A 9,856-nucleotide genomic window follows, 5' to 3' on the forward strand; every position below is an offset into this window, starting at 1 on the left:
TTGATTTTTTTGTGCCCCAGTGGCCCAGGGACCTCCTCCAAGGTTTGATGATAAGCTAGTGCATAGTTTCTGGAGCTAATGGATTGGTTATCAATATATTAATGATTCCAGATTTAGCAATTTTGTTATAAAATTCAATTTTTTTTTCAATTTTTCCTAAAATTATTATGTTCCAAGTTTTTGTATCTCAATGAGCCTGTGAAACTATTTAAAGCTTGAAAAAAGTCTAATGGATAGTTTCTTGAGACATTGAAATTGTTTTGAAGATTTTAATATCGTGAATTTTAGCATGATTTTGTTAAAATTTGCTAGTGTCTTCAATATTTTGTCCTTTTCTGAAGTTAACGATCATTACTGGCCAACGAAGCTTTTCAAGTTTTGCAGATGGTTTACCTGACATAACTCCGGAGACAAATTTTAGTTTTGACCATTTTCAGTGAAAAATCGGGAAGCTTTTTTTAAAATTTTGCAGTATTTTGCAATTTTTTTAAACATCAGTTTTTTATTTCATTCATTTACTAACAAGGCTAGAAATCTTAAAGTTGCAGGGTCGAATCAAGCTAAAGCTAGCTTCACTAAACCGTGGCTAGCTACAGGCGAAGCCAACCGCTCGCTGGCCGTTTGAGAGCAATTCGCTCGACGCCAGTCGGTTATGTTTTCTATTTTCAGTCTACACAAACTGAGGCTACTGTTTTCATTTTCATGAACTGCGTCCTCACACAATAACAAATTAATTGCAAAACGCATCACATTGAATTCTTTAATTTTTTGACTTTGTCTCTCCCTTCCATCGTTATTTGTTACGTTAATTGTTACCAAAAATCTTATTCAGTATATCGAAGCAACAATCATCCATGACGTTGGCAAAAGTTTTTGAATTAAATGTGATTTGGAAGCTATCCGTAGGCATTTTGCGTAGTCCCTTCAGCTGGACAGCATGCAAGCGCTTTAAATTTCATGAATCAACTTTTGTTTTTTTTCTGATTTTACGTCAATGGTTCATCTGTTTTGTATTCTTATGCAAAAATTCCACTATAGCCGAATAAAGGGGCGTGGCGAAAAAATTATTGGACAATAGACTCCGATTATAAAGCCGAATCTCATCTGGCCATTGCGACCAAAACAAACACGTACCAAAAGAATGGAATTTTAGTTTTCAACCAATTGCTGAATAAGGATCAAATCTTAAGCATTGTGTAAAGCTGTACCGCACTTACTTAATATCTAATTCATGTGATTGACCTGTATTAGTCATCACTTAGCGTTTTTCTTCTCCATACTATTTCTCAAACATAAACCGACCGACATCGGACAAATTGCTCTCGACCGACAGCCAGAGCAACTTAATGCAAGGGCGGTAGCTTAGACAAATTTTTTATGGTTGCGACATCACGCCAGGGCGGAATTCGTACCCACCATCCCCAGAGTCCTAGACAGAAACATTCACCACTCGGCTATCAGGTCCTGGCAATTTCTGATGCTACTATCGCTTTTACTTCATAACACACTTTACTTTGAAATTGAAAGTAGTTGAGATAACTCAAAAATGAAGAAGAGAACCGTGAAAAAGTCAATTGAGCAGTCAAAGAATGTTCTAGAACATAGACACAAAAATGACCATACAACACTTTTTCGCAGGGAAAAGACACGAACGTTAACAACTGTTGCTTCCAATTTAAATCGAGAACAATTAAGAAAACATAGCAGGACAAAATTGGTCAAGTGAAAAATTGCATAAGAAAGACCGCAAGTCTATTAGAACTCCTAGGCTAAGACTTGGTTTGAGAGCAATTAAACAAAAGAAAGAATTACCAAAATACATCATTAGAAATCGTGTAATACCTTTCAAAAAACCAAAGACGGAAGTAAAGGTATACAAGCAAAAGTCAGAACTAGAATAATTCACATATTTGAGAACATTCTGTCCGAACGGATATTATCAAATGTCAGAGACAAAAAAAACTCTCAAACGAAAATCTAATGCATCATTAGAAAGCATAAAGTTACAAATCAAAGAGAAAACAAAACAGGAAAAACTCTGCTAAAGTCTGCTAAAACTGAAAAACAACAGCATAAAAACAATTTTACCAAATACATTAAAGCACCGACCACATGCAATGCTTCTTCTTTAACCACCTTATGAGCGTTCAATAATTCGGTCAAAAAACAAAGCTAAAAAAGAACATCAAATCCAACGAAATTGAAATATGTAGTAACATCTTTTGAAACCGAAATGAATCTAAGTCTTTAAAGGCAGTGTAAATTCAGTATAAACTGTAGTTCGGACAATTTTATTCAAATTTTCGACATATAGCAACGTGTTATTAGAATAAAGCAACGTATAAGCATTATAATATCAAGACGTACAATCATACAACGTAAGCATTAACGATCAATGCAACAAGTGAAAACTTAGACGGCAAGGTTTTTTCGATGCTCTTTTACTGGTTTTTTGTCTGATGTCATTGACGTCAAAATCAGTTCGTATTCAACCGGCAATTGTCTAGAAAACCTAAAAACTTTAAGCCGAAAACCAGCTTAATCGATACATAGTGGTTATATTTACTTAAAATTAGGTTAAATGAACTTTTTCGGAACTTTCTACGTATATTAGAACGTATTTAATTCTTATTTTAAAGTTCAGAAATACTCGATTCCGATTGGCTAATATTCTTTCATTTACTACGTAACATCTTCCGGCCCGGAAGAAGATGTTGGGAAAACTGGTACAAGTTTTACAAGCGGGCGGACGAGTGAACCGGTCGATGTACGTAAAACGCGACGCTATCGGAGCCGTAACGGAGTTCCACAATCCGAGCGGCTGGGTAGTAACCCCTAGGGTTGGTTTCCTCAACTATCCAAACCAAGTCACTGGTCTTAAGGTGTTGCTCGGCAGGCGTCTGCCACTTAGAGCGTCGGTTCAGCGTCGGTACGTACTCTTTGATCCAACGGGACCAGATCGCATTAGCGCACGGGCGTAACGTTTACGATGGTCGAATTCATTATTGCCGACAACAGACGGAATACCGGTAGAGTGTTCTCCTAAAAGAAAGTGGTTAGGCGTTATGGCGTTCACGTCGCACGGATCAGCGCTTACGGGTGTTAAAGGACGGGAATTGAGAGCATTCTCCACGAGACAAAAGGCAGTATGCAGTACCTCATCCGTGAGGCGACACGTGCCAAGAATAGTATACAACACGCGTTTGAAGCTGCGTACCAACCTTTCCCAGATACCACCTTGATGTGGTGCGCTGGGTGGATTGAACCTCCACTTAATACCTTTGTGAGCGAGCTCAGCTGCAATCTTGACAACGTTCCACTTTTCAATACTTTCTCGGAGTTCTTTTTCCGCTCCAATAAAGTTAGTGCCATTGTCCGACCAAATCATGGCAGGTGTACCTCTACGTGACACAAACCGCTCAATTCCCATAACACAAGAACTGGTGTCCATGGATGTAACTATCTCGACATGGATAGCGCGAGTAGTGAGACAGGTGAAGAGGAAGCCCCACCTTTTCTCAGTAGTACGGCGGACAGTAACATAGAATGGCCCAAAGCAGTCAACGCCAGTGTTCGTGAAGGGAGGAGACTGGTAATCAAGTCTCTCCTTAGGTAAGTCAGACATGATTGGTTGCATAGTTACAGCTTGGAATTCTCGGCATCTCAGGCAGTGTGCTTTGATGGAACGCAAGGATGATCTTAGTTTCAGTTCTGTGTAGTGTTCCTGCACAATTGATCTTAGGTATTCAACGCCCTGATGGTAATGCTTTACGTGCGTGTGTTCAAGAAACGGTTTTACAAACGGATGACGTGCATCTAAGATGATTGGGTGCTTTACGTTAAACCCAACTTCAATTAACCGCTTGATGCGGCCCGAGGAACGGATTAGCCGATTTGGACTATTAAACGGTGAATGTGGAGCAATTCGGCTACTCCGTTTAACGAATTTATTGTCAATGAGATCTTTTCTTTCGGCTTCAAAAGACTCTCCTTGCACCAAATACTGTAGATGACGGTAGCCGGCATGTTTCGGCAAAAGCCGGAGAACGTATGCGGCAATGCGCAAGTGCTTTTGATAAGAACTAAACATATCAAATGGGAATAACGACGGAACGGGAGTTGTCTGTTTTTTAACAGATGTAGCAAGTAAAACAGTGTCTTCTATAATGACTGCTTGGTTGACGCCAAGTTTGATGTTATTAATGACGTCTTTGTTCGGCACGAAAGGGAAACTTGAGTTAGTTATAAAGTGTGGACCATTGACCCAACTGCTTAGTTGCAAAACCTCAGCGGACATTCCACGCGTGCCAGCGTCAGCTGGATTATCCTTAGTTGCGACGTGGTTCCATTGGTCAACGCTGGTATACTCCAAAATTTCACAAACGCGGCTTGCAACAAAGATTGGTTGCTTTTCATTAGAGTTAATCCATTGGAGAACGGTCGTGCTATCTGTCTACACGAATACTTGGTTAACAGTAACGGTAAGTGCTTGTGTAATTTCCCTTTTCAGTCGAGCGGCAAGTAGAGCTGCTTGTAATTCGAGTTTTGGGACAGTCATTACTTTCATTGGCGCCACGCGCGCTTTCCCCAAAACAAACGCAAGCTCTGTTTTTTCATGGCCCGTAGGTGTTTTTACTCGGGCTCGCAAGAATGCGACCGCACTGAAAATATCCTGGGAACTGTCACCGAACATATGCAACTCTATATTATCAAAGGGTCCACTAAAGTAACTTCGAGGAATTTTGATGTTTTCAAGCTTTGGTAAGTCCGCACTCCAAACCAAAAATCTTTGAACCATGTCCTGTGGGAGCTCGTCATCCCATTGTTGTCCTGTGATACGCCAGATGTCTTTCAAGAGCAGTCGCGCACTGACGGTAAACGGTGCGACAAGACCAATGGGGTCAAAGACTTTCGACACAAGACTTAGGACCAAGCGTTGCTTGAGGGACTTGGTGATAGCGCAGCTTGTACCCCGACTCACAACTAAAGTGTCATTAGTGTGATCCCACTTTAACTCTAGCACATGCGATGAATCCTCCTGACATGAAACAATAACCTTGGGCTCAGTAGATTGAGGGGAACCATCAATTCGGTCAGCCAGATTTGGTACATTGCTTACGAACTTTAAAGCTTGAACCCACCGAGATCGAGAAGATGTACCATTTCCTTCGATCTATTGATGGCTTTCTCGGGAGACTCCACTGAGTCAAGATAATCGTCCATGTAGAAGTTTTCAAGGACGGCTTTTGCAGCTTCGGGTTAAAACTTGGCATTGTCTCTCGCAGTGCGTTGTAATGCATAGTTGGCGCATGTGGGTGAGTCTTTAGCCCCGAATATATGGCACGTATATTGATACACTACAACATTTGTTGTGGGGTCCTCCCGCCACAAAAAGCGAAGTGATGGTTGATCTGATGGTAACAAGCCAACCTGTAGAAACATTCCCTCGATGTCGGCGGACACGGCATATGGATGTTGTCGGAAGCGAAGAACTACGTAAATAAGATATTGGAGCAGATCAGGGCCAGTGAGCAAAGATTTATTCAGTGAGGCGCCATGAAATTTTGCTGCTCCATTGAGCACCCTACGCACCTTACCTGGTTTGTTCGGTTTTAAAACCGGATGGTGGGGTAGGTACCACTCTTTATCAGACCGACTCTCAACCTTGTGAGCGTCCGGAACCTCGACTACATACCCCTTATTTAGGTCTTCCTTGATGGTACTAGTATACTTCTCTCTGAGGTCCTCATCCTTGGCCAAACGTTTTTCGAGCGATTTTAGTTGCACAAGGGAGGAGAAGTAATTATTTGGGAGCTGGATGTTGTCTGCTGCCCACAGCATTCCGACATCGTATCTTAGGCCATTGTGTATGGTGGTACTCTCAAAGATCTCATAAGCCCTTGTGTCTGCTGCAGATCTGGAGTCGACCTGCTTGTTCGCCCCGAATGATTCAATGTCGTACCATGACTTTACTTGACTTGCTAATTCATTGTCATGTTCAATATTCACTTTAAAGCACGTTGAGGTTAAACAAGAACTTGATGGTAACGGACCGCTTAAGACCCAACCTATGGGTAAGCGTACGGCAACGGGTGAACGCTTCTCATCGGCAGAGAAGTATTCTAACGGGCGGATGGCGTGATAGACATCTTGTCCGAGTATAATCTCAATGTCTTTATAGGAATATGTCACGGGATCAAGGACTGCTAAGTGTGGGTAAGTCTCTTGCAGGGCCTGTACATTAATTATATCTGAGCCGACGTTCAGACTCTCTTTAACGAAAGGGTTGATGGTAAATGGTTCGAAATCCTGATGTTCTCTTGGTTTCACAGTAACTTCAACAATCCTAGTGTCAACTACCTCTTCGGTATTAATACCCTTGACAGTTAGCTTTAGTGCTTTACCGTGCAAACCGAGTCTATCTGCGAGACTACCGGCCACCCAAGAGTTACTGCAGGCGGTATCACACAAAACTAAAGCCTTGGTATCTAAACCGGACGAATTGACCAACTGCAATTCCGTCACCTGAAGGAGCCCCTTAACATCAGTCATCAGTAACAGATGACATTGTGGTAGTCTTATTAAACGGCTGTTGAGTAGTACTTGCTTTACTTTGACCTATGTTGACAGAAGACTGGATGGTATTGGGATTTGTTGACTGTTTTGTTGGGAAAACCCTATCTGCTCCATGCAATAGTGTGTTATGCGAACTATTGCAACCCTCTGCTCGGCACTTTCTTGGTTGAGGGCACTGGCGGAACGTGTGCTTGTCCCTTAAGCACGAAGAGCAAAGTTTGTTATCTGCAACCAATTTAGCTCTCTGGGTTGGAGTCTTTTCCTTGAAAACTCGACACTCCCATAGACGGTGGTTACCTTTGCAAACAATGCACCGAGAGTAAGTGTTTGTGGAAGAAGATGGGATTTGCTTCTTTGTTTACCTTTGTTGTGAAATTGATGCAAACACTTTTGAGGCTGTTTTGGTCTTGGTTACTGAAGTGATGTTCTCTTCAGGTTTGGCCTTGGTTGCGCTTTGTTTCATAAGATCATGGGCCTCAGCCTTTTCTTTAAGCCAATCGTTAAAGTCAAGGAGGGTAGGCTTGACCCAGTGCTTCTTAACCGTAAAAAGTGACCATGAATCTTTCATGTTTGGTGGTAACTTCTGTACCGCTTGGTTAAGTAGGGAAGCGCTCTTCAAGTCAGCATCATATGATAATGACTTGAAAACCCCAACGAGGCTGGATATGGCTGCAGAATAGTTAATGATGTTATCACTATAGTGCATTTTAAGAGGCGGAAAGTTGCTTAGTTTATCCAAGTGTGCACTTACGACTGCCTGTGGCTGGCCAAATTTACGTTCCAAAGTCCTTAGTGCATCCTTGTACATTAAACCACAGTAAGCAATCTCGGCGATTGCAATCTTTGCTTTACCAGTGACGGGTGTCTTAAGGTATGTCAATTTAACGTCATCAGTGACGTTTGCGAGTCAATCGCGCTTTTGAATTGACCATACCACTCGTGCCATTGTAATGGATCGCCATTATACTGAGCAAGTTTCCATTCTGGCAAGGGGTCATTTTTCTTGCTGTTTATTGCGTCAGCCAACTCCTTAATCAATGACGCATTGTCGGGTATCGGAGGGGCAGGTGCAGACACCTGCGGACCACTCCAACTCAGCGGTGTGGGCCCAACATAAGGGTATGCTGGCTGAAAAACAGGAGTGGCTAGACCAGGTACAACATTACTAGTAGTCGCGATTGGGTTTTCCTGCTGTGCACCTGATGGTGGTTGCATATCAATCAAAAGGGGTGAATTCGAATATACTCGTTGTGGAATATTAGTGCTTGAGGGTGCGATATGGTTGTGTATATTTGGAGGCAGACTATTCACGGTGGTTGTGTCTTGGTGGACTATTGACGGTCTGTGCTGTGGAAACCGCCAATGACTCATATTTGGCACAAAGTTTTGGCCAAGAGGAATAGTGGGCATATTTGGGACAGGCGGAACAACAGAACGTACAACTTTGTGTACTCGGTTATTATTATTTTGAAAAGTTTTGTTGACGAGAGGCTGATTACTCAAAGGGGCGTCTGGGATGGGAGCAGTGATGTTAGGTGCGAAGACTGGGTTTGGAATGGGAATGTAGTTAGTATGAGCAGGTTCAGAGTTGTGCTGTTGAGTGTTTGGACTTGGTTGGGCGCTTGGGTGCAAGGGAACGTTTATTGCGGGGGCTGGATGATTTGTTGTCGGAAAAGTAGGAATAGTGGCGTTTGGTGCTCGGGGGACAAAATCAATTTGTTGTCGGGAGCATATTTGCTGGGCCAAATTATTCTTCGGCAGACTTGATGTTTCAGGTCCCCTGGATTGTGCGTGTGGAAAAAACTCGGATGCATTATTTTGATTTTCTTGTGGTGCGAACGTCTGTGGTGGAATGGGCTGTTGAATGGGTGGTGAAGAAGCCCCTGGGGCGTGTACAGAAGGCGGCTGACTATCCGCGGTTCCTTGGTTAGTTATGCTTGGGAGCGCCGTGCCTTGCTGGCCTGTTTGATTCATTTGCGCCCTTAGGTGCGCCTGGTACAACGCCTGTGTGTTAGCAGCAGCCAAAAAATTTTCAGGTGGAGTATAATAGGGGTCGAGTTGCTGCAAGGTCTCATTGCTTAAAATGTAATTGCCTCGACAATTTTTTGGAATGGAATGCCTTGAAATTTCAGTGTTCTGATCTTCCACTGTTTTGCCATTGTTGTGGCTAGTACATGCTGGAGGGTCAATCATAACCTGTTGTTCGCTAGTTTTCTCCTCATTTGAAAACTTAAAGCAAGTGAGGTGTTGATCCAGTCTTGGACAGCCTTTTCACTTCTCATTGAGCTCCTAGCACTTGCAGCTGTTTCAGATTGGCTACCTTTAGAAAAGGCGTCCAGCAATTCAAATTATTGCAGAGTTGCCACTGCCAACCGTTTCCTGTTGTTTTCCTCCAGTTCATCCAATTCCATTTGCTTTTTCTGTTTAGCAAGGCGAATGGCTGCCTCATTCTGTTTTTCAATTTCTTTACGCTTCATCTTAGCAATTACATAATCATGTTTACGCTGACTAGATGTTTTTGACGATGTCATAATTGAAGTCTAGAAAGAATGGAAGCCCTCGGTTCCTTAAACTCACTCACTTTATCATCAGCAGAGTTGATGTAGTTTCGTGCTGAAGTGAGAATCTTGTCGTTCTTGGTTGTCATTGCCTCTAAGTAAGACTCTAGTGAAGGAACAAGTGCACTTGGATCCTCCGTTTTTCCAGCAATTGCAATCAAGTCCTCATTTTTGTCTACAACGGTCATAAATGCTTCGTTGCACTTTGTTACTAGGCGTTCAACTTTCACTCGCCTACTTTGACTATTTATACAATGAAAGATATCTTCATGTATAGCATGCAATTCAGCCTCACGCTTTGACCTGGCAGCGTACAACTTTTTGAGTTTTTGATCAAGACTATTAGACATCATGATGTTATTATTTCCAAAGACCAGCAATCCTACCACTGCACACGGTTATATTTTATATGCACACTCCAAACAAACCTAATACACGCAAAACGAACCCAACGCAAAAGACACCAAACTTAGCACACTGTAGACAGTCTGTAAAACAAACCACCCAAAGAGCAAAGAATGTCGTCGAGCAAACTGTGCCCAACAAAAACAGAAGTGGAGCGCTGAACGCTATGCGCTTAACGCGGAGGGAGGCAAAGGACACACGGGAAGTCGAGCGAGCAACGCGCGACGAAACGGAGACGTTACGGACGGAAAGTCGAGCGAGCAACGCGCAACGTGACGGAAACGGGACAGACGAGAAGTCGAACGAGCAATGCGCGA

The sequence above is a fragment of the Convolutriloba macropyga genome, chromosome 4, assembly GCF_964194025.1.
Source record: "Convolutriloba macropyga chromosome 4, txConMacr16.3, whole genome shotgun sequence".
NCBI classification, from domain to species: domain Eukaryota; kingdom Metazoa; phylum Xenacoelomorpha; order Acoela; family Convolutidae; genus Convolutriloba; species Convolutriloba macropyga.